The sequence below is a fragment of the Vicia villosa genome, linkage group LG7 (genome assembly GCF_029867415.1).
Source record: "Vicia villosa cultivar HV-30 ecotype Madison, WI linkage group LG7, Vvil1.0, whole genome shotgun sequence".
In the NCBI taxonomy this organism is placed as follows: Eukaryota; Viridiplantae; Streptophyta; class Magnoliopsida; order Fabales; family Fabaceae; genus Vicia; species Vicia villosa.
In genome coordinates this window covers 18,040,148-18,047,272 of record NC_081186.1, presented here as the reverse complement: position 1 = coordinate 18,047,272, position 7,125 = coordinate 18,040,148, and the positions used below count along the sequence as shown (strand labels likewise).

General features: G+C 35.6%; 1 long non-coding RNA gene across 1 annotated transcript; it reads left to right on the top strand.

Moving 5' to 3' along the window:
- The first annotated feature begins 3,407 nt into the window (after positions 1-3,407).
- LOC131616997 (uncharacterized) lies at positions 3,408-4,477 on the top strand. The gene is made up of 3 exons (XR_009288382.1): positions 3,408-3,897; positions 4,072-4,180; positions 4,384-4,477. It is a non-coding gene; the product is annotated as an uncharacterized LOC131616997 (long non-coding RNA).
- The last annotated feature ends 2,648 nt before the right edge of the window (positions 4,478-7,125 follow it).

The following is a 7,125-nucleotide window of genomic DNA, read 5'->3' as shown; positions in this document are numbered from 1 at the left end:
ATAATGTTTGCAAAGGAAATTCTCTAAAATTTTTGGAAAAATCATGTTTTTATGGAAAACGATGGATTTTTGAATGTATGAATGCATGGATGCGTGGATGCCACATATTCAAACATGGTAAAGCAAACATGGTAGTTCAAACATGGTAACCCAAACATGGTACTACAAACATGGTAATTCAAACATAGTACACATAGGTTCAAAGGTCCAGCGTCACGAGCATGAGGTCAGAGAACCAAACATGGGATAGTACTAGGGTTTATCACCTGCAAAACATGTTCTACTGATACGTCAGAGTCTACATTTTTCTTTCGGATATTACCGGCTTGCACAACTGAACTTGTGAGCTAGAAATATTCTCAAGAAAAACTCGTCTGAGTGTGGTTCTCCGCATGACAACTATCCAAGTCTTCACCTGGATCGTTTCTGCACCACGTCCTAATAAGGCCAGGATGGGTTGGGGTTCTACAGCCAACTCAGCTTCTACAGTTCAATGAAAGCAATAATGTCTTCGCAACTGAACTTGCTAAACATATACTACAAACAAGGAACCTCCACTGAGCGGAAGGATTCTCATGCTGACTTTTTAAGGACTAACTCCTTGTATGCCATACATGACTATACCCTCCACCTAATTCTTATGTGTTCTTAATCCGGGTTAGGATTTGTCCATAATGTATCACTTGTAACAGAATCACACAGGTAACAGAACCACAGAACCACACATGTAACAAAAATGAAATAACAAACAAAAATTAAAATTAACCCTTTCTTTGGAAACAATAAAAAGATGTTCCCCAGTGAAGTCGCCATTTTTCTGTCGCGGGGAAAAATCGTTGTCCTTTTTCGGGATGAGACACTTGATGCCTTCTTTGGGCTCGAGTGCTCAAAAAAATGATTTTTCTTTTGTACCGACCAAACTTTTTATTGTTTCCAAAAGAGGAAAAGGAAAAAAGCTGCAATAACCTAAAAGTGGGGGGAGAGATCTTGGGTAAGAGGGTTGGTTATACGAAGGGAAGGTATTAGCACCCAACGTATCTATAGTACTCTATAGGTTTCTTTGTTTTGTTTATTCCATTCTTGTTATGGTGGAGGTTCTTGTGAGAAAGAGGTGGGACCTAAGGTGTTTGTTTGATTATGCTCGCAAAGATCATCGCGATCCTCTGCATACATATCCCTTAGAGGGAATCAGAGCATCTGTAGCTCGGGGTCTACGGGTGCTAAGGTTTGAGTGGTTTGAGGGAGAAGTTTTGCTCGCCAAGGATACGACCTTGTGCCTACGTATTCTCAAAGGGATGTTGAGAAAGTCAGAGCAATCGTAGTTCCCACTTATGCTAGTGGAAGCAAAGGAAAAGAGACAAATGTCATCTAAATGTTCGATGTATCTAATCTATATCATCACATACATCTGTTTGTTTTTTGTTTGAAAATCTTTTCATTATAAGCCCTGGGCCATGCCACTTATGACGCTTAGAATGATAAAGATGTTTTTGTGTTTAACCAGCCTTGTGGCAAAAACTTTCAATGAAGTCAGCCTTGTGACAAAAAGTTTTGATTAATCAGCCAGCCTTGTGGCAAAAGTTTCAATGAAGTCAGCCTTGTGACAAAAACTTTGATTAATCAGCCAGTATGGTGGCAAAACGGTTTGATTGATTAGCCAGCCTTGTGGCAAAAAGAAGTTTGATTGATTAGCCAGCCTTGTGGCAAAAAAGTTTGATTGATTGATTGTTTGTGATGATATAGAAGAGATACTCCTATCATAGAGATGATAAATGTCTAATCTCCTAGGGTATTTGATTTGGATATTGGGGATGCTTATAAGAAGCCCGTGGGTCCTTGTACGAAGCCCAAGAGGAGGCTATCCGAGGGTCCTTGCATTGTAAGCCCAAGAGGAGGCTATGGGAGGGACAATCGAGGGTCCTTGCATTGTAAGCCCAAGAGGAGGCTATGGGAGGGTCACTCGTTTGTACAAAGCCCAAGGGGAGGCGTGGTATAGTTGGTTTGAGCTCTTAGAGCGATTTCACCGGGAAACCATACTCTATGTCCTAACCTAAACTAGGGAGATTCTTTGCACGAAGCCCAATAGGAGGCTATGGGGAACCTAGTGTTGTACTAAGTTGAACAAGCATATATAACACAATCACAAGTATGAACAAGTACAAGCAAATATAAACAAGTACATGAACAAATATGAACGAGTATGAACAAGCACATATATATGACAAAGTGTGTGTATATAATGGACTTTATGAAGGAAATATACCTGTAAGCATGATCCATTTGTATACACAGAGCTCGGGACTTATACTCGAGGAGAGGTCCACTTGAGTTTATTCAAAGCTATGTAAACAGGTATTTACAAAAGGGCTTGGGACTTATACCTACATGGAGGCCCATGGTATTTTTGGGAAGATTTAAAGAAAACCTTCGTTTTTGATTTGTTATTAAAAGTTAAAAACAAATTGATTGAGATATGTACAAAAATGTATGTGTACAATGAAATACCTAATTTCATGTACAGGAATGGGTATGTACAAAAGGGGCTTGGGACTTATACCTACGTGGAGGCCCATGGTATATTGAAAAGTTTTGTTTCTTTGGAGTTTCGTTGTTTTGAAAATGATTTGAAAATTGTTTTGAAAAGATTTTGTTAAGAAGTTTTATTGTTTCGAAAACTGTACAAAAAGAAAAGAAATGGGACTTACACTCTCTAATATTCGAGAGGCCCCACTGTTTTGAAAAACAATGAGTTGCATGATTTGAAAGTGAATTGATTACTGTTGTGAAAACAGTTGATTGAGTTTTAGGCTTACCTCGAAGAATGAGAAAATTGGATTTCTGAGTTTGAGGTGTTACCGTGATCCTCAAGTGATGTGCTTGGAATAAATTAGGATTTAAACAGATGTTAAGCATCCACACCAGCAGAATAGAACGCCAGATAAGTTCACAGCTTACAGCATTCTTTGATCATCCAGTAATTGTTTATGGAATTCTACAGCAAATGGAAGACCAAACAAAACAGACGAATCCAAAAGACAACAGAGAAATAATCTCGAAGTCTTGGATGAAGTGAGAAAATTCAAGTAAAATGTGCAACAGTAACCAATTAGAAATTTAAATGATTAACTACACAAAATAATATGAAAATATCAAATTCAAATAAAAATTAATTCTAAAAGAAGATATTTTTTTGTGTTTTTTTCATGAAAAGATAAAATAATTAGAAACACAAATTTAAATATGCATCTAATATATTTTTTTGTTGTTTTAATAAGAATTAAAAAAACATACTTATAAACACATGAAAATATTAAAAACATATTTTTTTTTGTCATTTTTAATAAGGATTAGAAAAGAAACATAAAATCCTATATTAAAATTAAAATACTTAATCTCATGAAAATATTTATAGAAAAAATTAAAGGAGTTAGTTAAAAAACTAATTGAATGGGCCAAGGAGTTTTAAACTGAAAAAGGAGGTGCAGGCCCAAGACTGAATTAAAAGGATGAAACAAAATGAACCGGACCGGTTCGGGTCAGTATGACCCGGATCCGCTAGCTCTTATCACATGGGTTGGGTTTTATGAAAACCCTAAATTAACACAAGAGGGCCAGCAGCGCCTCTTTCTTCTTTCTTTCATTTTCACGCTTCTGGAAAAAAAGAAACAACAACAACAACACGATTCTCTCTCTCTCAGTTTCGTTCATGGTGAAGAACAAATAACAATAGCTTCTGGTCTCTTGCTCAGTGTGAATCAACAAAGAAGCTTACGGTTCTCTCTCGGTCTTTTGCTCTCACCGAACAAACAACAACAAAGAACCTCTCACGCTTGCTCTCCGTCTCTCTGCGAACAACAACGACACTCTCGGTTTCACGGCAGAGGAGTTGTAACTCAGGTTCGGTTCTGTTTATGTATATGAAATTGGTTGTTGTATGATGCTGAACTGCGACTCTGTGACATGGTTACATGTTGGTTCTGCAACTTTGAATTAGTTTCGAAATTTTGTTGTTGCTTCTGCGTTTTTTAATTACAGTAACAATAACTTAAACTCTATGTTTTTGATTTTCAGTGAAGCACAAGAACAACAAATTTGCAGTAACAATTAACAGAAAAATTAATAGCGGACGAGAAATTGAGTTACCTGCGGCGAGGAGGCTTTCGCCGGTTTATGTGCTGAGGTATGTATCGATTCTCTGAGCTTTTGGAATTATGCTGTGAACCGCCTATTGTGTGTTCTGGATCTTTGAATTAATTGTGATGCTGAACCACTTTCTTGCTGCTACTGCTTCGGATTTGTTGTTAACTGTATGCTGAATTTTTCTTTTATTTACAGCAATAATAACTCAAGCTATATGTGTTTCTGGTGATTTTTATGTTACAGGAAAGCCAAAGTTCAAAGCAAGAACAATATTGAGACTGAGAGTGGAGATGACTTACCTACGGCGAGGAGATTTTCGCCGGATTTATTGCTGAGGTATGACTTTAACTTCTACTGCTTGCTGCCAATTGATTTCTTCTAACAACTTTGCTTAACAGCTTTGCTTCTTGTTGTAGGCTTTTGATGAAGGTGATGCCATAACACCTCTTTGCATATTAGGGAGACTTGAAGATGGACTTCAAGTGGAAACCTTCCACCAAGGTATGAACTATTTCTTCACCCTTTTTCAAACTATGGAACTTTGAAAATTATGAAAAGAGAGAAGTGAGAAAGCTAGTAGTATAGTAGCTTTGGTGTGTCCAACTTCAAAGAAATCACTTCTTATTTATAGGAAAAATTTAGGGATGTGTTAGGAATTAAGAAACTTGATTGGGAGGTTATAGTCATCTCAAGAATGAGAATAAGAATAAGAATATTCTTCATCATTGTAAGAATAAGAATAAGAATAAGAATATATTCCTTATGTCATTATCCTTGTGACAAATAAGCCATGTGGGTAAATTTTTATGTCATTTTATGATATCTCTAAGTTGTAGAATTTTATGACATAAAAATCTCTCTTTGACATTCTTTGACTTTTGCTAATTTCACCCCTCTTTGTTTCTTTTTCATGTTGCATGAGAACTTTGAAGAAAGCATGAAGAAGCTTGAACTTGAAGAATGAAGACTTTGAAGATTGAAGAATTCAAGAATGTCTTTGAAGCTTTTTCTTTTTTCTTGTAATTCCAATTTATTCCAACTTTAGATTGTATGAACTTGTATTCTTGGAAATAAATGGAACTTTGAATGTTGTATCTTAGAACTTTGTAAAGAATGATCTTCATTTGTGAATGTTTGAATTTCCTTTAAAATCTTTGAATGAAGTTGCATGAACCATGAATACTGGATATTTTTGAATGGAAATTCCTTGAAGTAATGTGAAGAATATTCTTGCACCAATGAATTTTGAATTCTTGAATTTATGGTTTTAAACCATACTTGAAATAATCTTTCAACAAGTGGACTAAAAGATATTTCTTGCAATTTTCATGAATTGTTTCAAACTTGTATCATCTTTCAAATAATCCATAAGAAACAATTTTCTTCACCATGATGAATCCATAGGCCAAGAGTCGCGGAATAAATTCTAAACAAATCTCTTGAATCACACAAATGGATATGGCACACTTTTGAAGATGATTGAAACCTTTGATTGACTTCCTGGGGATTTTTAGGGTTTCCCAAATGTGATCCCTGATTTTAGTCCCTGATAGTTCAAAACCCTAATCTGATGATTTGAAAAAATTTCACTGTTGATCAATCCTTGTGTAGGAGATGTCTTGAGCCAATGGATTAGGTCAAAATGATGCCCTTGGGGTCTTGAGGTCACGTCCTTAGTCATTAGGTCAAACCCTGAGCAAAAGTCAGGAGTATGCTATCTTTAGTCAAAACCCTAATCTGGTTGGTTCAGAGCCTTTGAGCTTGTTGAAATGAATCTCTGAGGACCAAATGTTGATTGTTGATGAAGATGGTTCCTTTAATATGAAGGGAGAACAAAAAACCTAATTGATTTGTTACTTGTACTGATGAGTGATTTCTTGATTAAACCCTGCTGAGTCACAAGTAGCAAACACAAGCTATGCAATTTTGTTAGAGATGCAAATGATGCATATGCAATGATATGAGGTGGTATCTTAGGTCAAAAATTGGGGTATGACAATAGCATAAGCATATAATTAGAGTGTGTGAATATGTCTCCCCCTGAGATTAACAATCTCCCCCTGAAATAAATACTGGAAGAATTTATAAATAAAAGACTTCCCTGAGTATTTTTCATTTCAACAGAGACTTTCACTTTTCCTAGAACTTCAGAATATTCAGAGCTTATAGGACATTTTCAGAGCTTTGAATTTATTCTTAGTTGTCATAGCATGCTTGATTGAATCAGAACATTCTTGAATGTTTCAGAGCATTATCAGAGCATCTTTACATCCTGAAATGTTTCAGAACATACTAGACAAAAATTATCAGAACATGAATGTATCAGAGTCATAATGTGAATGTATCAGATCATTCTTGATAACTATCATGTATCAGAGCATTCTTGATGAATAGCATTTATCAGAGCATATAAGATGAAGAAAATGTATCAGAGTATATTCTCAACCGAGAACATCAGAGCATTCTACGAATGACTATCAAAACATTCTTCTTCTTGCTTCTGATCATGAAGCTTCACAACACTAAGCTTGCTTCAATTTTCCAAGAGCATGCTTCTTTAGAATTGCCTTTCCTCATTTATTTGCTTCTCATGTTTAACTTTTTCAGAATATCTTCAATCCTGCAAAAAATCTTACAAACATAGAACTTGCAAATAATGTTAGGAATGTTGAGACTTAATCCCAGCAACTGATAATATAAAAAATCAAATCAATTATCATGTTTCTCCCCCTTTTTGTCATAACATCAAAAAGCATTAAAAAGATTCAGATGATAAAACAACAAAAAGTGAAGAAGATAATATTTCATTGATTAACAAAATATATCAGAAGATACAACAAGGATTAGAAGCAGATACAAGAAACAGATGCAAGAAACAAGAAAACATCTAAGACCAAGACACACTACGACTAGCCTAGTTTAGAAACTATTTTGGCCAGAAGGTTTTGAATCTCAGCAATGCTTTCTGTCTGCGTCTTCATAAAA